At 34.2% G+C, this 23,800-nt stretch overlaps 1 long non-coding RNA gene across 5 annotated transcripts in view; it reads left to right on the top strand.

The window, feature by feature from the left end:
• The first annotated feature begins 530 nt into the window (after window positions 1-530).
• Window positions 531-23,800, top strand: part of LOC145691106 (uncharacterized) — a 471,970-nt gene continuing 448,700 nt past the window's right edge. For 3 of the 5 annotated variants that reach the window (XR_014132340.1, XR_014132339.1, XR_014132343.1), the window contains exon 1: window positions 818-2,045. This is a non-coding gene — a long non-coding RNA (uncharacterized LOC145691106). The other 2 variants (XR_014132338.1, XR_014132341.1) reach the window with 1 other exon arrangement.

Here is a 23,800-nt window from a genome sequence, read left to right on the forward strand (position 1 = left end):
TTAACACGATGACATCTTTAAAAGAATGGATGAGAGGATGTGTGAACGTTCGTGCGTGTCTTCTTTTCTAAGTGTTTACCTCTAAAGCTTCCTGTTTTAGTTTTAACAATAATGTCCACACGTGAAAATAATACAAAATCCCTATTCTAACTAACGGCAACTACTAGCATACGAGTTTCTTTATTTGTTAAAAAAAAAAATCTTTACATGATTCGATCAATTATTATTTGCAATTGCATTTGTATTATTACGTCGTATGTATACACAACATAGCAAATAATTACATTGTAAAGAATACATCATTCTTAACAAACCATTCTTACACACTACGTGATGTTAAATCTCAATATGCACAAAAGGTTATAATACTCACTTACTGTAACAGCCAAGAACAATCTAGCATTGAACCGGTGAATATTATTTCTAACGATGACATCACCTACAGGTATAAAAGAGGAGGAAAGATAACGGAAGAAATGGTGTGCGTACCACCTGTTGAAATCAGTATCAAACACCCTCACTCAGCCGCCTGGTGCACCTTGGCACAGCTGTGCCTTTTTAACATCACGTTTACTTCCAGTACTTGAGAGCAGTGTCAAGGTCAAATTTATATTAACATGGAAAAAAGACATATAAAGACCAGGGAATAAGTGCAGGAGCGGTGGCTCGTACGTGCAATTTGTGTATGTGTGATCTTTAAAAATAAATAAATAAAAATATAGTGTGTGTGGTTCCAGCTAGTCAAAAAGAAGAAGAAGAAGAAGCATAAGATTACTCAGTGTGAATATGTGTTAATAATGTTGTGCAGGTAATTTGTTTAGTTTTTCTTTTCAAGTAAAAGAAAAGAAGTAGGAAAAGAAAAAAACACGTGCCAATTGTCACGTATCCAGTTTACTAGTGTTGAAACATTCGCTCGTATGTATGTTTGCTAACTAGCTAACTTCGCAAGAACACGTGGTCAATTTTCAATAGAATTTTTAAAAGAAAACTTTTTTCTCTGTATTTTTTTTTCTTTTTTCGTATTTGATGTGAATCATACTGATAAGCAAGAAGAGCCTTGATCAGTTTCTTAGTTCAGTTGACAGCGGAAAGATTACGATAGTTCAAGTGCCGTATGAATCAGTATTGTAGCCGTGGAGATTGTAGAGATGTGTATATCATATTATGTACTGTGTTCAACATATTATTTTCATAATTGCTTTTTATTTTCTTTTTAAGAATTTTCATTTAAAAGAAATGTGATTTTTAACGTGTATGTATCATCTGTATACATATTCCCTTGAATATTTAGGCAAAATGATATATTTTCTATTCTCTACTGTGACCAGGCACGGAAGTAGTCTATATGTATATTTAATGCATACTTACAACGTCGTTTAATAATAATAATATAATAATAATAATAATAATAATAATAATAATAATAATAATAATAATAATAATAATAATAATAATAATAATAATAATAATGTTTTAATTTATAAAAGCTTTTTTAAAGCACACTTTAAGAAGTGCTTGATCGAACACGCTCTCAGGAACATCTCGATTCTTAGCCACGAGTGAGTGTTAACTAAACAGGGAATGATCACTTTTTTTCGTGGGAGGGGGTCATGTAAGCAAATTAGAATTCTTACTGTTAAAAATTATTCCACTTCGTCATGGAAATTTTAACCACCCAAATGTTTTGAGCTTTGTTAAAAATTTATACAAATATATTATGTGTGTTATAAAAATAGTGTTTTGTGCTGTGAGTGTCAAAAATATAGGCTATATACCTGTATTTCTGTTCGTTTCGCGCTTAACAAGTGACCAAAATAATGATGTTATAAATGTGCAATATACGATTTATTCAGTGAAGTGCGTTATAAAGTTAGTGTTTCTTTTGTTGATCAATGTGCATATAGTGTGGTATTATGTGATAATTAATTCTCCGTTACTACTGCTTTATTGTGCATTGTTTGGATTTGTGACGAAAACTTGTCCATACTCACACCCGGATGAATTGATAATTCAACAAAGAGCGGATGATACGTCACACTATTAAGGTAAGATAAAGTGTTTATTTATTCATTCCTATTATTATTGTCACTACTTATTTTCATTGATGGCATTTTTCTTTCTTAGCGATTAATTTTACCTTCAATCATTTTGTCATTGCCTAATAATGAAAAATCAACGTGTTTAGTTTAGGTCAATTTAGGCAGAGTGAGATGTTGACCCCCATTTTCCTTCATTTCAAAATAAATATCTTAAGGTAAACCAGATAAAATAGAATCGGCAAATAATAATATAGCTAAAATGTGAATGCAATCATTAGTATTCCAGAACACAAAAGCAGGGCGGAGAAAGATAATTTATAGGGGGAGGTCTAATTTGAATTCACTTTACATTCATAGTATTTTATTACATACACTGAGAAAAATGCGTTATCCGGACCTAGTATACCGAATCCGTATATTTACTACGGAAATATGTACCGAGCATACATTATCCATATACTATATACTGTCTTTTTCCCGCTTAAATGTTACATCATGCCGCTGCAGGGTTTCTGACATCTAACAGTCTTCTGTATATTACATACATATATGTGTGTTACATACGTCAGCTATATGTTACATACGTACATCTGTATGTGAGATTCTGCCTGCCTATATATATATATACACATTTCTTTGTTTCATACGGAAAGTACGTATAGATGGAACACTTATACGTAAAGTATTGTAAAAACATGCATTTTCAGTTATACGTTTGCTGCAGGTGTTACATATAGTCGTAAGTTAAGTCCAAAAACTACAGGATTTACGCATGTAACCTACGTTTTTACGTACGCCACATACTTTTGTTTTTCACTGTGTAAATTCCATTATTATGAAATACGATTTTTTAAAACGACTTACATACAAACAAAAGCACTTGAAATGCAATTAACAATTAGCCAGTGGCGGCTCTTGTGGTGGAGAGTCACATACTTAAATATTTGAATTTTATCGAATCGTACAGTTTGGGAAAGATGAATGCAAGAATTAGTGCATTAGGAAAGAGTTCTTCCCTCACCTTATAGCAATAAAATTTTAGAACTTTACCAATGTGAGCCGCCACTGTAACTAGATCAGTTTAATGTGATTTTAATAGCTTCTAAAGATCGAAAATTCATTACAAAATGACTAAGTGATTCTATCATGTGAATATCAAGCATACCTGTCTGCAAAAGACAAAACTAGGCCTATCTGGAGCTTTCATGAAAATAAAGAAAGAAGGAAATGTGTTATTGTGCTAAGAGCCAGATTAGCACAATTAACGATATACTACTTCCGATAAATCACTTGACACTGTGAAAACAAGAAATGAAAAAAAGAAAAAAACTATCCTCCTTCGGCGATGCAAAGAATAGTTAGGCCTATCAAATCAATAAAGACAAAATGCCCATAATAAGGAAAGTTAAGATTAAAAAGGAAAATGCGTTTCCTCAGACAAATAATAAGCCAGAAATACTAATATTTTACAAGTTGATTTTCTATTTCTTCACACAACCAAATCGGAACTTTTTTGATTGCTTTAAAATAAGCTATAAGAGTTTTTTTTTTTTTTTATTGCTTGCTTTTGTGCATATAGGCCTATTTAAATAAACAGCTGAAAGTTTTTGAGGGCTAAAGTTGTTCTCATGGAGGGTTGATTCCCCTTGCCACTCCCGAACTACAGGTCTAATCTTACGATGTCTTCGAGATAGCAATGCCTCAAAGAATATAGTAGTGGAAATTGTTAAAATTTTACTAGGTCTATATATATATATATATATATATATATATATATATATATATATATATATATATATATATATATATATATATATATATATATATATATATATATATACATATATATATATATATATATATATATATATATATATATATATATATATATATATATATATATAGGGTTTTCATAAAGTCTGGACGGATTTGATTTGCTTATAATTTTCATAAAAATGCTCATAATGAAATCAAATAAAGTGCAAACGGTAGCGGAAGGACTAAATTTTTAGTTGGCAACACTGTTAGATAAGCAGCAACTCTGAACACGTTGAGAGAGGGAGAGGGAGGGCAAGGCCAATTCTGGTGTGTCGAAAGTTCACCAAAGAGTTCAAAAAGCCGGCACCAACTGAGAGTGCAATCCGAAAGTGGCATGCTAAGTTCTTGGAGACAGGAATCGTCCTGGGCCGTCCTCGAAGTGGGAGGCCGCCAACATCGCCTGCAACAGTGAGCAGGGTAAGGGAAAGCATCATCAACAGCCCACAGAAGTCGATTCCTAGACGGTCCTACGCGAATGTGTGGACGTAAATGGCGCCCAGTTGGAGGTGTGGCGGTGAATGAACTGAGCTGGTGCAGATTACAGGTAAAAATTTAATCCTTCCGCTACCGTTTGCACTTTATTTGATTTCAATATGAGCATTTTTATGTAAATTATAAGCGAATTAAATCCGTCCATACTTTATGAAAACCCTGTATATATATATATATATATATATATATATATATATATATATATATATATGTAATTTTTTGATAAGATTTAAATAACCATCATATTCTACAAAATGTTAACGATAGTGTGGTAGAGACGATATATTCATCATGTCTATAAGATACGAACATAATTTATGGACATGCGTTACTTATTTGAATTTCTTAAAAATATTATATGTAAATTTTCATAAATTTTAACAAACCTTTATTTACAACCTTAGAAGGGAACAGTGTAAAATATTGGATTAATTTCTGTTATATCCTAGATAGATCTATGTTAAACATTTATATCTCTAATGCCTTATCGGGAGGGGGGGTACGGTAGCTCAATGGTAGAGAACTTACCTCCAGTGCTTGGGCTCATTGGCTCGATCCCCGGGCAAGTACGTTTGTGGTTGATGACATTGTGTCCGTGTCTTTTTCTGGGTACTCCCGTTTCCTTCCACGTTCTCATTCCAACAATTCTATCATCATTCATTTACCTCCCTTAGCCTAAAGGGCATATCCGAGGGACGGTAAACTGAAAAATTTCAATTCAAAGATTTTCTAATGCATTATTTTGTACACACAGACACAAAGAGTGAACTACATGTTAAGATGATTCTCTTCTGTCCCAATTTTGTCGAAGGTATTGCTGGCTGTTACAGTGGATTACGAGCAGAAAATGGTTATTACATCTCTGTTAGGAGTGTGAGTGTCACTGTCAATAAAAATCAAACAACAATAGATACAATCACTTCCATCACATTGCCAACGAACGGCATAATTTTTCACGCCATAACAATAACATCGATTTTCTCCAAAAAAAAACTACGCATGAGGATTTACTCATCCATGTTTTTTCTTGAATTCAATTAGCTCTATCAACTCAATGACTGATGTAAGTCTTACTTTCAGATATTTTTTTCTTCGTAACGTTGTAGAATTTGTTTAGACTTTGTCTTGATTTTGACAATTTCTTTTATATTTTTCTAAGCTTTGTGTGATTTTGTTATTTGCGATCTTTGATCTTTTAATTTTCATTACGAAGTTTGGGCTTCTAAGTTGCAAGTACCAGTTTCTGTAAGGTCTCAGTCTTTTCTTTTTAGTTTATTTTGAACAAAGTTGTGCATACAACAGTGTTGTGTTGAAGCGCTCTAAATTTACACTGAAACTCAAACATGACTCTCCCACGTAGAATCTTTGTAATTACTCATTGGTTAAGAAAATTGTGAATTTTTAGAGCTTCTCTTGTTGCAGCTAGAACGTTCAACATGAAATTATTATTATTATTATTATTATTATTATTATTATTATTATTATTATTATTATTATTATTATTATTATTATTATTATTGAACATGATAAACATTAAAGATAATTCTGTAAATCGGTAATTACATTTTCTGTAAATCGGTATCGGTAGATTACAATAGAAACATACATATTTAACATGTCTTTGATTACAACAGATATATGTGTGTTTCTAGATCTTAATGTGGTGTATATTCAAAGGTAATTAAAACAGAACTTTTCATATAGGTGGTGTCCACAAAGGTAAATATGGAAGAACTTTTCATATGCGTGTGTACGAAAGAAATTAAAAGACAACTTTTCATATGGGTGTGCACAATGGAAATTAAAGCAGAATTTTCACATCGTTGTGCACAAAGATAATTAAAAGAACTTTTCTGATAGGTGTGCAGAAATGTAATTGAAACATAACTTTTCATATGAATGTGCACATAGGTAAATAAAGCAGAGGTTTCCGTATAGGGGTTTACAAAGATAATTAAAACAGAACTTTTCATATGGTTGTGCACAAACATAATTAAAACAGAACTTTTCATATGGTTGTGCACAAAGATAATTAAAACAGAACTTTTCATATGGTTGTGCACAAAGATAATTAAAACAACTTTTCATATGGCTGTGCACAAAGATAATTAAAACAAACTTTAATTTAGGATCTGTATAAAATTAATTAAAACAGAACCGTTCACATTGGTGAGAAAAGGTAAAACAGAACTCTTCATATGGATGTGGAGAAATGTAATTAAAGCCCAGTCACCCTCTCACTATAACACTCTTTAGCTGCTTATGGTATTGGGTTTGTAGTGTATTAAAAATTCTCACCTGCACACTTGACACAGCCGATAGCTACGCCAACTGTTGCCACAGGATGAAAAATTTTTCGTCTTGTAAACAAGACGATTAGTGCCTTTTTTAAATTCGAGATAAGTCGAAAAACGTGACATTTTCCTTCTCGTTTTCAAGATGAAACAACAAAAAAAGTCATATCTCATAAATAACATTAGTTCACTCAAGTCTTAGATCTCATACATAGTATTCGTGCTACATGATTCATAGTATCAAAACTACAGCCATAAATTGATAAAAGTGATTGTACGAACACAATGAAGAGCATTTGTTAACGATTAATAATACATGAGCCATTACACAATATACTCCAATAATAAATATGATTTAAATGTTACATCACTTCCATATATCTTTCGTGACGCAGAGATGAAGTTACAAAAGAAAATCAAGTCATAAATCCTGTACATAAATTTACAAAACCAGACGAGAAAATTTCGAGACGTGGCAAAAAAAGGTCTTTTTAAGAGAATCGAGATAAAAAAAAGAATTCTTCGAGCATCGAGACGAGACAAGAATTTTACAAGATTTACTAGTCTAGACGAATAATCTTATTTCTCGTATCGTTGGGCAACAATAGCTACGAATATGTTTCAATATAATTAATCAGTAAGTTCAAAGTACTTATAAAGAATTGTAGATATCTTTTGAGTAAATTCTTATGGAATTTTAATAAAATTTAGTGCAAATCTAGAAGAAAACGATCTTGCTTAATCACAGTTGGGTAAGCACTAAGGTTGTCGCAATTGACTTCAGTGGAAGCAAAAGCTTTATACTTGCACCGCATGGTGCTGCTACTGCCGGTAATAAACGTAAGGCTATACTTTTATTCCAATAAGATGTAGTTGGCCATGCTGATGTGAAATCAGAATTGTTACCAGTCATTATCTTAACAACAATTAGCGTAGTTATATGCAGTAATTGAAACATACTTCACTGAAAAATGTTCTATTAGAATTAAGTTAGAATTGATAGTTACGGATTTGAGCCACCGAAGATGCATATAACTCGGGGAAAGGGTCGGCCGTAGTCAAAATAATGCATTAATTCTACAGGGTGATTTTTTAACTTGAGACAGATGAAAGAAGCAAACAGTAAAAAAAAAAAATGTTAGAATTAATAAGTAATATTTTGGAGGTAGAAATCCCTCTTATAAAATTCTCCTCGATCGCCCCCAGGGTATGGAATGGAGGGCAACTTTAAAAATTTGCATGGAGACCACCAATTTTTAATGCAGATACGGATTTTACATGGAGGGGGAAATAAGTAAATTTTATTCGGAACATTTTTCTACATTCGTGATAGATAGCGTTGTAATAAGTAAAAATTAATTCCAGTAAGGTTTCGTCAATTTTGAGCCACCATGTTTAATTGTAGAATAAATCCGCGAAAAGCTGTAAAAAATCTTTTGTCTTAAACGTTTTCTCGACGTGTTATAGGTGGCGTGAAAGATTGCTCTGTATTTGGCGTGGATTCGGATAATTCAAATGTGGCAGTGCAATTACCTTCAGTGTGCTGTGTCAATCGTAGTTGGTTACAAGCATACGTATCTGATAAATACATGGCATACAAGCTGCCTTTATTGTACCATTTTGTAGAAAATATTATTTGTTTTACTTTTATCATCAAATGCAGCTACGTGTATCATTAAACAAATAGGAGTGTCTTGTGTACACTACGTGAAGCAGTTCAGTTTATATGATGTAAAGTTTATCAATTATCGTTAAAACCGGAAGTTATAGTAGAGTTCTACCACTTCCGGTTTTAGTAGATATATTAAAGCAGAAGTGGAATGCATTCTGGGGACACTTAATTGATTGCAACGAATCGCTTCTCGCTATATATTATCGTATTTAGTCTACAGGGATCAATGTTAAAACCGAACGTGATTGCTTTCTGCCATTCCCTATTTGAATAAAGGATTGACAAAGAAGATGATGCCTATTCTTAGAAACACTTAATCGATTGCAGGAAATCGCTTTTCGCGATCTATTACCGTTTTTATTCTATTGTGAACAACGTGAAAACCAGAAATGGTTGATTTCTACCACTTCCGCTTTCAATATTATCTTCATCAACTAACTCGAATCTTAGCGTTTGAGCCTCTATATCGTGGCGAAAAATGATGGTAATCCATCAAGTAGTTTTTGAGATTTCTTGTCTCCCGGACAAAGGGACAAATGGAGTGAGTAAATATATAAAAGAGTTTTTGTAAACAAAATTTCTTTAAAATGACCCCATTATGCTACAGTTTTGTCCAAAGTATTACTTACTTTTCAACTTATTCTTTGAGTTTTATAGCTTGGTAGCAAATCCCTCCACGTACTACAGTGGCCAATATTTTACCTACATATTTCTGTACATTTCATATAAAATTCGTCTGAACTCGAAATCTCGCACAAAATTTGCTATATTAGTAAGGGTGCCCTTCCAGGTAAATTGCTATGATTGGTTGTTGAAAGTCACGTGACTCGGTCTTGACATTGGACATGTGGTATGACGCCATAGGCTATTGATCTTTAAATTTTGGAAGGGGGTATGTATCCCCACCTCCAAAACTTGGGAGAGATGTATTGCCTACCACCCTTAAATTCGGAAGTTTGGGAACCAAAAATTTGGAGGAGTTTATGGGGTGTATTAATCTCTCAGTTCGGGAAAATTATCTTATTCCATGGGATGAGTAAAAATTGTCAAAAATTGAAATTTTCGAGGTTTTTGACGCTGTTTTCTATTATGAATGTTTGCGTGATTTTCTTTCCTGTGTATCCAGAACCAGACACGCAATCTGCGGTCCTCCCTTCAATAGGTGAGTTGGGCCAACCCTGCACCTCTTAACCTCTAAGATGGATCTTATGGTCTTATATGTATGAATTGATATTTGGTCCTATGGTTGGATATCTTACTCTTTTGCATGGATGTGTAAGACCAGCTATGTACTCTTGTGGTTCCTTTGAATGTATGTAACTCCTTTCCTTGGATAGGTAACAAATTGCCAAAAAATCAGATTTTCAAGATTTTTAATGTTATTTAACCTTTAGGATGGATGTTTATGGTCCAACAGAGAGGTATCTCTCTTTGACGAGTGTATAGGTTCTAGTACTTAGATTTAGTTCTAGTATGTATCCCTGTGGTTCTCCTGGATAGACGGGGTGACCCAACCTCGCATCCTCATGCTGTAAGATGGGTGCTTACGGTCCTATGCCTATCAGGATCCGTGGATGAGCACCTTTTTCTCTTTGATAGGTACCCATGGCCAGATACGAACTCCTGTGGTTTCCTTGGACAGATGTGAGGGTGGACCACCCTGCACCCCTTATGCTTTAAGATAAGGAGTTTATAGTCCTAATGGATAAGCACCTTACTCTCTTTTGTGACAATTTAAAACCGAGTATGGATTCAATCCCGGCACAGGAGTACACACATAGCCAGAATCAAATCGTTCTGATGACTGTTGGGAGTCACGTGACTTAGGCCACGTGGTAACCTTCAGTCCCTCATGCTCTAAGATGCATGCTTACGGTTCTATGCCTGTCAATTCTTATAGATGAGCACCTTACACTCTTTGATATGAGCCTGGAACCAGATACGTATCCCCGTGGTTCCTCTGGATAGGTGTAAGAGTGGGGCACCCCTGCAACACTGATATTTTAGGATTGGATATTTATGGTCTTGTGGAAAACCTACATATGTGTTACACCGTCCAGTGCGTTGTTGTTTCGCTAGAGATTTTTATCTTGTAATCAAAATTGATTACCATTGGGAATGTGACTCAAATCATCTAAAATCGCTTTAAACATATAATGACAATCATCGCTATATATTTACATTGACCAATGTATTTGGTCGGTGTGGTTAGAATGTACCGCTGAAGTCAAAAAGTGTTAATAACAAAATAATGCGAGTAGAATAATTACCAAAAAGTAAAATTACCACATTTTGTATGAGTGTAATCCCAAAAGTAAGATCTCCAAAGCGCTGAGAACGCAGTGAGCAGCATTATTCGTGCAGCTGTTGCTAGCACTGTTGTACTTTATATTTCCCCAACTCCAAGACAAACCTGCGTGCAACTAGACTGGGATTTTCATTCCTGGCTTCGCAGCCTTTTGTAATGGAGCTTCCACTTGGCGCGCGGTTATTCGGTTTTTGAATCCAAAAGATATCAAACCGCTTAAAATACATCGCCTGTTGATAGAAACGTGTGGCGAGTCGTGCATGGATGTCAAAAATATCTGCAAATGGTGTAGGGAATTTGCAGTTAGTCATACTGAAATTCACAACGAAGAAAGAAGTGGAAGACCGTCGATTTCCGACAAGACAGTCCTAAAAGTTGAGCAAATCAGTGACTAGCACCTGTGTCTCAAGTTGAAAGAATATTTGGAATGAACCCGTTTCAGCAACGACGACGAGGTAAAAAAGTGACGTTCAATGTTTACTCAAACACATGTCATGGAGAGCTGGTATGACATTGGCATACAAAGACTGTCACAATGCCTACAAAAATGCATCAACCGAAATAACAATTATGTAGAAAAGTAGATAAATGTACACTCGAATAAATATATATTTCCCCTGACTCAGTCATGTTTGGAAAAATTGCCCAGAAGGAACTAATCTCGAAGAGTAAACTACCTCTTCTGAATTTTTTTCCCGATAAATGACTTATGCAAAAATATAAAGTTGTTAATGAAATATTGATGTATGAAATATAAACAAAATCCTTAGAGCCGTTTTTGAGGAAATTGCATTATTTTTAATTTCACCCTTCAATAAATTATAGTCTTATTTTTTGGGGTAGGAAGAAAATTCGAAAAACCTTAAGTTTAAAATCTTATCTCTTATTGTCGCTCAAAAGTGAAAAAATGATCTGTGTTGAGTTTGCCCTTATTTCCTGGAATGTCTCATACGTAGTGCTTGTCATTGCTATTTCAACGAGCAAAAATTGAACATCAAAACCCTTAAACACGTTTCAGATTGTGTGTTTTTGGCCTTTAAAACGTTAACATATCAACAAAGTAATTAGAAATTTTTTCGTCTTTAATTTCCTTCACTGCAGTAAAACCGTATGTCTATTTCTTTCAAACAAAATTAATGTGCTACGGTATATCACCTTTTATATTTTTGTTTACACTATGCAATATCCACTACATTTATTTTATGTGTGAGTGTGTGTGTTCATTTTAAGAGTAATAATTAGATATGTCATCTGTAATATTTCTCAGATCACGATCCAATTGGTTACCAAGTGTTATTCTTTAGCCAGAAGTACGTCTGACATATAATGACAAAGTTCTCGTTACAAAATACTCAAATTTGAGTTGTTCCAAAACTTTTTAGCAGTTCTATATGGAAATCCACTATACGTATACAATTCTCTTGATTACTGAATAATAACTAAAAGGTACATGTTTAAAGCTGCTCCAATTAGATTTCAGGTAACCTTATTCTATCTATATCACAACCATAGGCGAAGATAGATACATTAAGCTGAAGCGACACTACACACACACACATACACAAAGACAGAGAGAGAGAGATGTCAATTTTGAAACTAATACTCCCTTCTTTACTAAAGCAAGGGATAAGTTTTTTTTTCTTTAACGTATTATAAAGGAAGTAAAGAGGGGCTTAAATTCTGGAGATTCTCACGAGATGAAGATGAAACTCGACACATGTAAAACCATTTAAAAACTTAACCATGTTTTAGTGTTTTCAAAAATTTAGCTTCTAGAGAACGGAGGGTGAAATTTCTATCTTATTAAAATTTCCGAAACTTCCGAAATTATCAATGTGAAAATTCGCTTATTTGATGAAATTCTATATATGGACTCTTATTTAAAGACAAGAGGAAATTTCTACAATATTTTCCCCTTTTAAACTTATTATTGTTCAGGAAGTGCCCATTCAAGGACTAGTTTTAAGTTAGAGGTTTGAAGTTTCATATATGAACTCTCAATTAAAAATAAGGGAATATGTGTTTCAGTGTTTCCAAAAATTACGACTTCTAAAGAGGTAAAGAGAACGATTTCTATAATATCGAAATTTCTGATTCTTTATTTATATAACGCACGATGTGAGAATTTGCATAAATTGGAGGTGTGATATTCAATATCTAAGCACTTCATTAAAAAATAAGAGAAAACTTTGTTCAGAGATTAGAAAACTTCGCTTCTAAAGGTAAAAGAGTCCAATTTATATACATATACTCTAATTTCCGATTGTATTTTCATACAATGAGGAATTTAGGATTCACTTAGCTGAAGATGTCAAACTCAATATATAAGCTTTTCATTGGAAATGAGAAAACATTATTTCAGCACTTTCGAAAATTCCGCTTCTAAAGAGGAAAAAAGAAGAAAATTTCTACAGCATTTATTTTTTAATTTCTTGATTTTAATTTTTTGAGCTTTCAGGGCTGGCAATTGCCCCCTTGAGTTTGATACATGTATACATTATAATCAATAAGATAAAAAAAATACTAATGAAAAAACGTAAAAATGTTATTATATCGGAGAGTATTGTCCCCCTCTAAAGCAAAACCTGAAATGACGATCGTGTCTAATACTCATTAAACATTCTTCTAATGCAAAGGACGGGCACTGCTGCCTGGCTCCACTGCCTTAGAAGATCAAAAGCAATTTGCTGTTTCTACTTTATCTTTGGTCCATGACCTGACTCTTCGTGGCCCACTACAATTATTTCTGTCTTATTTGACCACTACCTCTTAATTAAGGCAGTTCTCCATTTACCACATGATGCTGGATCAACACTGGAAAACCACTAAACTCGCACCGAGAATTGAATCCAAGACTATACTTATGAAGACACGCATGCTAATCATTTGGCTAAGTTGAAACATGCCATTTGGAAGAACAATAGGCAACATTTGGAAGAACATCAGCATATTAACCATAATCATGGAAAGTTTGTTCCTGTTTTCATTATCAAAAACATTCAACACGGATAGACAGATACATATAATATACAAAGCAAGTGGAAAAAAATAAAACTATTATTATATTTATAATAATATAAATAATTGAAATATTATTATTATAATTTACTCTACTAATATTTTCTAGAGTTGCAGTTTAATTCCATTACTTGCAACGCTATCAAGTTGTATACAGTGTGAAACAATAACTAAAGAACATTTAACGTAATCTTGTAATTCTTATAGAAATTTAGTTTTCTGTACTGTACCTATCATGTGTGAAGCTTATCTTTACCAGTTTCGAAGATAACATAGGGTTATTAACATTTGTTTTACTTGTATAAAATAACATATCCGTTTCACATTACTTTGAAATATAGCAAAACACAGGACTGGCACATAGTCATTTAATCCTTAATACTAATGTTGCTTAGCAAAACATAGTCAATTAATCATAATACTGAATGTTGCTTACATCGTTGTTATATACTTTTTATTCTCATTTTACTGTTTCAAGTAGAAACTGGGTTTTTATACTGACGTTTAACAGTGACGAGTTTAAGAATATGAATCCCTAATTTAATAATAACGTTAATAGTAAACTTGGATGATGTTCTGCCTATTTTCACAACTATCTGCCTTAAACAACTTCATATGCTCACCATAAAGAAATAGGCTATAGTTTGCTAGAGAAGGAACTTTTTACTATTGACTATACACATGGAAGATCAAATTTTCGTGTCGGGCAAGAAGTATTTATTTGTACTTACTCTTACATCATTCATTTAATATTTAATGCATTGCGATAAGACTATATAATTTAAGCTACCTTCTCCTCCTTCCAAAAACTCTCAAAATGTCCAAACTTTACAGCTGATGAAAATACTTAAATATTTTTTGGGGGTGGGAAATAGTCAAAATTAAAATACATGGTGTCAATTTTTAAAACAAGAAAACATAGAACACCCTAAAAACTTACTTGTTTTTTAAAAAAATATTTTTGACGATTTTTTGTTTGTTACATTCAAGAACCTAGAAGCAAGTCGAGCTTTGAGTTTCTATTCCAATTTCATTGAAATTGAAGTTTTTAACTGAAAAATAATCCCATTGAAATAAACATGGGGAAAGTTCTTTTCTCCCCATCACACCCTACAAACTAAAAGTATTAACTTTGGATATTTGTTGTGTGGATTAGTCTTGAGAGGCTACAAACATGCCAAATTTCATAATTATAGTCCTACCGGAAGTTCATAATTGTGAGGTATAGAAGGAACCCCACGAGAAAGATTTTGTCACCCCCCCCCCAAAAAAAAAACACACACACACACACAATAAAGATGGAAAATGTTTATTTTCGGTGATTTATTTAGATAACACAATCAGAAACCGACAAGCGTACTGAATTTCAAGTTTTACAATATATATATATATACTTTTGACAATGTTTCTGTTAGTTTCTCTCCTATGGCTATATGCACGCTAAATTTCAACTTTCTACGTCAACCGGAAGAAACCGTGAGTGATTTCATGTCAGTGAGTTAGTCAGTTCTGTATTTTTGTATACTATTGATTCGAGTAGAAATTGAATATATTTTTGGGATGCTTAATTGATTTCAGGAAACCGCTTCTCGATATCTGTTTTTACTCTATAATAATTAATGTTAAAACTAGATGTGGTTGAGTTCTTTCACTTCCGGTTTGAATAGACTGTTAAGAGAGTTCGAAAATAAGCTCTTTCACTATCTCTTATCGTTTTTGGTCTAGGTAAATCAATATCGAAACCGGAAGTTGTAGTCGATTTCCACTACTTCCGGTTTTAGTAGAAAGTTAAGGATGAAAATGAAGCGTATTGCATGTAAGCTGGAGAGACATAATCACTGCGAAATTAATATACCGCTAATTTTACAGTAATTATATGATATCTTCAAACAGATAAAAGATAATCGAAATGTGGAACAAGAGCGCCCTAGACAATATTATTTTACATGAGGTACCGTTATCATTAGGCATGGGCGCGAGACCAAACGAGACGAGAACTGAAACAAGTCTCGTCTCGTCTCGCAAAATCAAAAGCTGTTCTCGTCTCGCGTCTCGTCTCGTCTCGCAGACCTAAGTTCTCGTCTCGCGTCTCGCAAAATTTTTGAAGTCTCGTCTCGCGGTCTCGCGCGAGACTTCTCGCGTTGGTCTCGCGGTCTCGCAAATCAATACTGGAATAATATAGTCTTCATTAGACCCTTTTAAAATAATGTATACTCAAAGTTTACATAGTTTTGTTTCATAGTTGCATTGTTACACAATGCTTATCCATTTATTCCGACTCACAATGCCTGATTTTACAGCCCACATTCTCGGTATTAAAAAATGCCAGTTTTCTGTAGTCTTTGTCTATGTAAAGTATGAATGAAATCAGCATGTTACATTTGAGTAATCTTACTTGCAAGATAAAACTTTCAAATAACTTGGTAAGAACGGTAACTCAAATAGTCGTATTTATAGTAAACATGCAGCGTTAGTAATATATATTTCACAACTTAAATGCACTTTCATCTCAATACAAACCGTCTTTCGCAAACTGAGGAATGGAATGAAATTCACGCAACGAACCAAGCTCATCTGAAATAATATTTCAAACTGTTTGCAATCTGAAACACTAGTTTTTTCCTCAAAATCAAAACAAAACCATAAAAAAGTAGTGGATATTTTTCAATGAAACTTTTGAAATCCAAACATAAATTGAATTACTTTCGCGTATGCTAAGAGTAACACATTCGTCCAGTAATATATATATATATATATATATATATATATATATATATATATATAAGAGAGAGAGAGAGAGAGAGAGAGAGAGAGAGAGAGAGAGAATTTACGAGGAGTTGCTGAAAATATCCTAGTCCAATCCAGAAGGAGTGTAGGTACTAGGTAGAAAAATGAAACCGCAGTTTAGAAAAACATATCTCTGTATGTACAAATACAAATTTGCATATTAATAATGAAATTCCTATTGTTTCTCAGGCTTCTGAAGTGATTACAAGTATGTGTGCCCAAACAGATAATTTCACGAACATTCAGATCCTAACTGTTATACCATTTTTATTCCACCAAGGAAAGTCACCGAAGTAAATTAATTAGGAAATCAGTACCACCAAGGGTCTCTCCTCCGTTATATACAATGGTGAAGAAGTAAGTGGCTTAGTATGAACGTGGTGATTTCTCAACAAATTATGTTTTACATCCACGATGATTAAAAGCAATGACTCTTCCCAAAATCATGGATGCAATATGTGACATTGTTCTTGAAAATTGCAGCATTTCAGTCAGTGGTGGATATAGCCCGGGGCCGGAGGGCCTAGGCCACCCCAATTTTTGAGTGACAAAAATAATTTAAGCTATTGTTTATATACTTTTTAAAGTGTATAGTAAACTCACGATATACATATTATAGTCTGAGGTCTGGCTGCACCCCGCTTTCTCAGTTTTTACCTTCTCAGCAAAACTTGTGTCAGAGATTCTGGGCATTTCTTTGGAACTCGTCGGTAGTATAATTCAGAATGGCTTGGGTATGCTCAAGTTCTCGACATAATGGGTTCCCAAAATATTTGTCAGGAGAATAAAAGAGTGACGGCATTAAGAGAAATCTTCTTTCAATTTGACCGTAATGCTGATCAATTTCGCTCACGAATAGTAACCATAGATGAAATATGGTTGTACCACTATGATCCTGAATCGAAACAACAGTCAATGGAGTAGTAGCGCTCATTTCTCCAACGCCCCAAGAAGTTCAAGACACAGAAGTAGGTTGAGAAACTGTTTGCAACATTCTTCTGGGGTAAGTATGGAGTCGTACTCATAGACTACCTCCGCAACGGTCAAATAATTAATCCAGAATCTCTACATTACTTACAAAACTGAAAGAAAAATTCAAATTTCAACGCACTAGAAAATGAAGAGAAAGGAATTCTGTTTTTTTTTTTTTTTTTTTTTTTTCAGGAGAATACATCTGTCCATCAAGCCCCTGCGAACACAACTGACATTGCATAATCTAGGATTTCAATGTCTAGATCATCATTATTATTCCGCAGATTTAGCTCCGTCTAACTATTACGTGTACTTATTTCCCAAACTTAAATAACACTTGAAAGAACGCAATTTTAGATCTGATAGGGATAGTGCTACGAACAGTGGTGTGAGGAAATCTTCAGATTTTTTAACTTTTCTGCAAAAACTAGAGCAGTGTACAAGGTAGTATATTGACTTTCGGGGAAAGTGTAGAAGAAGTAAAACTTCACCATTCCACGTGCACTCCTTCTGGGTTAGGCTACGAATTTTTCAGCAGCTCCTACTCAATATGGTAGGCGTCACGTCAGTACTTTGAAACAAAATAAGTAAGGGAGCAATAGTGTAAGCCAATTACTAACTAAAGATCAGCACCCTGACAATACGTTTTATTGGGAATTAATTTAATTCCATAAATTTATTATTATCATTTGCAGGAAGGGAAAACACAACTCATTTTATCCCCTTCAAAAAATTAAGCCCTGGTAGTTGCAAACTAAGCTGTTATAAGCACATCCTCTGAATATTGAAAGCTGTGAATAATGTTTCAGAAAAGATAAGTATAGAACCTTTAAATAAAACAAAATATGAAACTGAAAACTTCAAACCTGGATAAATACAAACAAGTTACGTAACTGGTTTTACCTTTCTTTTATTTCCAATCGAAGTTGATCCAATGAGAAGAAAACAAGTCGACCAAATCTACTATTGCTCGCTAGGCACAATAATTAAAAATCATAAGAAGTATAACTAAAATTTACCTCAAAAGGTGCTAAATTAGAAAACAGAAATACTCAGCCGCTCAAAGAAGAAAGCTTGAGGACTTATCTACCACATAGTAAATGCATGGAAAGTACAGTAGACTACAATTTGACAATGAGATTGGTTATGATACTGATATAAAATACTACATGTAGAATGTTTAAAGATTGTAGGAATCTTGAGGGGGGGCAGTCTAGGTAGCAGTCAGGGGGGCAGAAGTAGCTACTAGGGGGTGCTCGCCCCCTTGCCCCCCCTCTGGCGTCGTCACTGTTTCTCTCTCCCCTTTCTGACGAATAAAATCTAAGCAGATATCAGTTCTGGTTTTGGTGAGAGGATCCGTCTTGCAGCCATAAATCCATTTATCCTAAATTTATGTTTACGGAAAGAAACAACTGCTTTATTTGACTAAAAAATGTTCCTTCTTAGACAAGCCAATAGGCCCTTTTTCTGCCTTCATAAAACAAGTTACCGTAAGAAAACAATTTGGTGGGCAGGGGGAACAATATATATAATGCATTGAAAATAGGAATAAGAAAGTCAGAGTGTCAGAGACAGAAACAGAGAGAGAGAGAGAGAGAGAGAGAGAGAAGATATGGTATCCTCTGACCGAAGCCTCGAATTTCTGCACTGAAGGAAAAATCAAAGCGAGCCGTATATTTTTGAACTAGGATACTTTTACCGAGGGTGAAATAACAGAAGACCGGAAACCGCAGCCGCGAATATGCAATGTTACCTAAGTTCATTGTTTCGACAAAATTTTCCGAAAAGACAGCTTCCAAATATGTCCTCAATAAAGAAATAAAAAAAAATGCATTGTACTGGTGTTTGCTATCCTGCTTTTATGATTTGTCAAGATGTTGTCTCATCATCAGGAGGAGGGTGGATACACAAGACAAAACGTGTCGTTTTTTCCCCTATTTTCCTCCCCCTCCTCAAGAACTTTATGACCAAAGATCTTGGCTCACGACCCCAAAGAGAAAATAAAGAAAACAGTGTAGATAATGGAAGAATCTATTTTATTACATTTTGGGAAAGTAATGACAAAGAAAAACTAACACAATCTTTATTTCTTGAATCTTTTGTCATGAGGAAATCTCCTAAAATAACTAGATTTTGACTAACCTTGTTAACTTAAACCTATCATGAAATCAGTAATTGTGACAACCTGACCAAACCATTTCAAGAAACAAGAACAGCTAACTAAGCAACTATCAGTGTTGCCAAAAAGTCACAACACTTACTCCGTTAACTAGATACTTTGAAACTACCAAAATAACAGTAAAACATAAAAAAAAATCAATACAAATTTCATAATACAAAGGAAAATTGTATTTTTTTTCTTTTTATTTCCACTAGTCGACATAATTTATAGTAAATGTTCAAATAAATGCTAGCCCAAAAGTTTAGAAATAAACTATTAGTTACTGACTTGCCTTCGTCTGCGATTGTCTCTACGATTTCAGATGATGATGTGTGGAAGGGATGTTTCGATGAGAACCATGCACTTCTAAGGTATCAATTTTGTAGAACATTAACATCTTTGGGGAGTTCATAATTATGACAGCATTGTTCCTTACTGCAAAGTACAGCACGAACGCACAATATTGATTTACCTTTTCTGGACCCATACTGTTCGAGGGTTGGGGACGAGCAAGTTCAAAAAAATTTTCTTTAAATTTGGCTTCATTCGAAATAAAAATATTTTATATCCACTCGAGAACTCGGCTCAAAAAAATCTCCAATTCGACTCGATATTTGCTCAAGTTTCGAGTAGTGTCGGGTCCAAACAAGTTTAATTCTATAGTATTAGTTTTTATATTAACTAGTGATGCTCACGAGATGCGACAAGAGGAAAAATTAGTCTATCTTGAGACATCGTTAATGTATTATCTCGAAACAAATGTGAACTGTTTCTTGAATATCACCAGTCCTGGTCACGAGGCAAGACAGATTTGATTTTGTCTCGCCCAGTCTCTATCTCTTGCCTCAAAAACAAGATTAAAAAAAAAAAAATACGGAAATTTAGCTGTTTGTTTAGGCAAATAGTAAACATTTTCACTTTCGGTATGACCAGGCCTGAATTCAATTCATTTTTGGTGTTTATTTAGCGTGGTAATGGTACAGGAGGAGTTATATAAAGAATAAATACGCGAAATCAGTGGACAATTTACTGAAGATATTTTCATCGAAACAATTGTTGTTGTTCTCCTTCTTTTGCGAAAGCTTCATCCTCAACCATATAATCGTCTACACGTTCAGCCGAATCTTTATCGAATTCATCGTCTGAACCGTCTGAATTCTTGTCAGCTTGTCAGAATTTTTCTCGAAACTGTTTTCGTATGGAAAACATGGATGATAAGTTCCAAAGGCTTTTGGCAACAACAGATCCTTTCATTTCTTCTTTGGGCAAATCATTTCATAAGAAAATGAAGAATTTGTCATCTGAAGCTGTAAACCTTTTAATTATTTCCAACACGGAAGCTGACAAAAATTTAGACGACTCAAACGAAGGTGATGAAGGGAATAACTTCCATGGAGATTCGGCTGAACATGTAGACAATACCTATAGAGCTATTCCATGTGGAAACGACAAATTTTGCCAAAATCTTCGTGCGGTCGCATTCGAGATTTGAGTGTTTGTCTGAACACTTATCAATATGTGATAGGAAGGAAAATGGAATGGTTTGTAATGCACGCCATTCATGTTGAAGATACGACCATAGTTAAATCTTAAGTTATGTTCATTTTCTTGGAGCTCTATCGAAAATGAATAAATAAATAAATTCAAAATTGCACTATAGGTATGTGGACAGTCCTTTTTTTTTTTTTTTTTTTACCACGTAGTAGTGACGACGCAAATACACATTTTGGGTTACGAAATATTTGGATCTTTTTAGTCCAAGTCGATGAATTAAACCAAAATTATATTTTCGGAAGAAATATTGAAAAATTTGTTGTGTCAAAGGGAACGCAATTTTGAGAGAATAATAAGTATAATCTGTACTTTCTATAGAAAAAAAAAATCATCTTTTGTGTTTCTAATTCCTATTAGTGCTAATGGTATATAGTGCATAGAGAACGGATGCTGAGCTATGCCCCCTCTAACTTCTTATTGGAAATGACTAAAACACTCAAATTTGTGTTTCTGAGCCTCACTAAAGTATCTGTTTTCATGTTGTCACTTTATATTGTTGTTGTTGCTCCAAAATTCAAAAAAAGAAGAAAGAAAGAAAGAAAGAAAGAAAGAAGGAAAGAAAGAAAAGAAAGCAATGCATATCAATCTGTAAAACAGATGTGACCATTACAGCCTTTTGAAGCTCCAACGCTACATCAAGATTGTTGTGTTGTCTGCATTCCAGGGTCTGAAACCGCTACAAACAAAATCAAATTTTGCAAACAATTACAAACAATCGTGAACTGAGTCTACTAAAAGGAGTGAAAACAGAAAAACACGACTCTCGTTTGTGATTGCATTCCTTTCTACACCCGGACTTTGTTTACAAGAATGTTTTTGTGGAATTTTACAGCTGCTAAGAAACGTGAAGCCACGTAAACACATGCCGGGACAGAAGTAAGTTGAAATACAAATTGAAATTTTCACCACTTGTGGAGGAAGCATATTTCTTGCTGGAATCAAAATATTGTAAGTATTCCACTGTGCGTTTTTGTTCCACACGGTTTAGAACTTTATATATATTTCTGGTTATTATCATTCACATAACCAACCGTCTTGCTCGATTTTTCGCTTTCAGGTGGAATGACTCTATACGGTTGAGGACTAAGCTTTCGAAAAATAAGGGGGAGAAGAACAATTGTTTAACTGAAAAATTAAAATGACTTCATTAAGTTATATTTTAATTAATAAATGACTGGTAGATTGACTCTGTCCTAGCTACTGAAGTAGACAAAGTATCTTTCCCTCTCGAATCTCAAACTTTTTCAGACGCAGTCCGCTATATGGATCCGCAATTTTGAATTTTTAAATTTTAATGTCAAATTAGTAAGTTTATAATCAACAAAGTCAAATGCACCAATGTACCAAATCCAGTTCGCCAATTTTACTTTTTTCAAATTTGGCCCTCCATTTTTTTTAACTTAATGTCAAATTGATAATTAACAAAATCAAAAGCCTCATTATAGCACTTTTTGTCCATTTTTACTGATTTTGAATTATGACCACGTTTCAAGCATTTGATCCATAGTTTATCGATCTCTGTGCGTCGCCCTTTTGGACCGTCGCTTTCCTTGTGCGTCGCCTTTTGACCCGTCGATCTCTTGGCTAATGCTCTCCTGGTCGTCGCTCTTTTGCCATCACTCTCTTTGCTGGGGCTCTACTGTCGGTACACCCATGTTTATTACAAAACTCGATCCTGACATTATTAACTATCTTCTTTTCAATATGTATGATGGTACTTGCAAAAGAATACCATATCAATATCACAAATGTAAACTATGCGAGACCGCGAGAAGTCTCGCGAGACTTCTCGCGCGAGACTTACTGAAGTCTCGTCTCGCGTTCTCGTCTCGCAAAAGATATCAGGTCTCGTCTCGCGTTCTCGTCTCGCAAAATATTATAAGTCTCGTCTCGCGTTCTCGTCTCGTTTGCGAGACGAGACGAGACGAGACTTCTCGCGTTCTCGCGTCTCGCGCCCATGTCTAGTTATCATGGGTCACCTAGTAGCTTTCCGTTTGCAGCCATTTAGAAACACGAAAATAAATGCGAATTTTCTAAATGGCTGGAAATCGAAAGCAGATAAATGAGTCGTGATAACGGTATCTCATGTAAAATAATATTGTCTAGGGCGCTCTTGTTCCACATTTCGATTGTCCTTTATCTATTTGAAGATATCACATAGGGGGGTCTAATTACTGTAAAATTAGTGGTATTTTAATTTTGCCGTAATGGGATCTCTTAATCGATTCTCGCTGCGTAGTATCGTTTTTGCTGTATGATGATTAACATTAAAACCGGAAATGGTTAATTTCCACCTCTTCAAGTTCGAATATCACCTCCATAAAGGAACTCATTTTTAATTTCGGACGCTGTATACCCTGTCCAAAATTGATGATAATCCATCAAGTAGTTCTTAAGATTTTTTTTTTCGAACACACGGACATATAGGTTAAATATACAAAGAAATTTTGCTGGGTAAAGCAATTTCCTTGAAAAGTAGTTATGTTAGTGAGTACTAACAACAGCTAATGTCCACCAATTTTTTTATCTTTTAATACGTAACAGATAACAACAAACGTTATGATTAAGAAACCCAAGTCATTCGAGCTTTTGTGTTCGTATTTGAGTAAAAGTGGGAAAGTAAAAAAAAAAAAAAAAAAAAAAAAAGGAATGTGTACATTCGAAGGAAAGAGAGAGAGAGAGAAA

Source organism: Thermobia domestica, chromosome 1 (genome assembly GCF_964235325.1).
Source record: "Thermobia domestica chromosome 1, izTheDome1.hap1.1, whole genome shotgun sequence".
Taxonomy (NCBI): Eukaryota; Metazoa; Arthropoda; class Insecta; order Zygentoma; family Lepismatidae; genus Thermobia; species Thermobia domestica.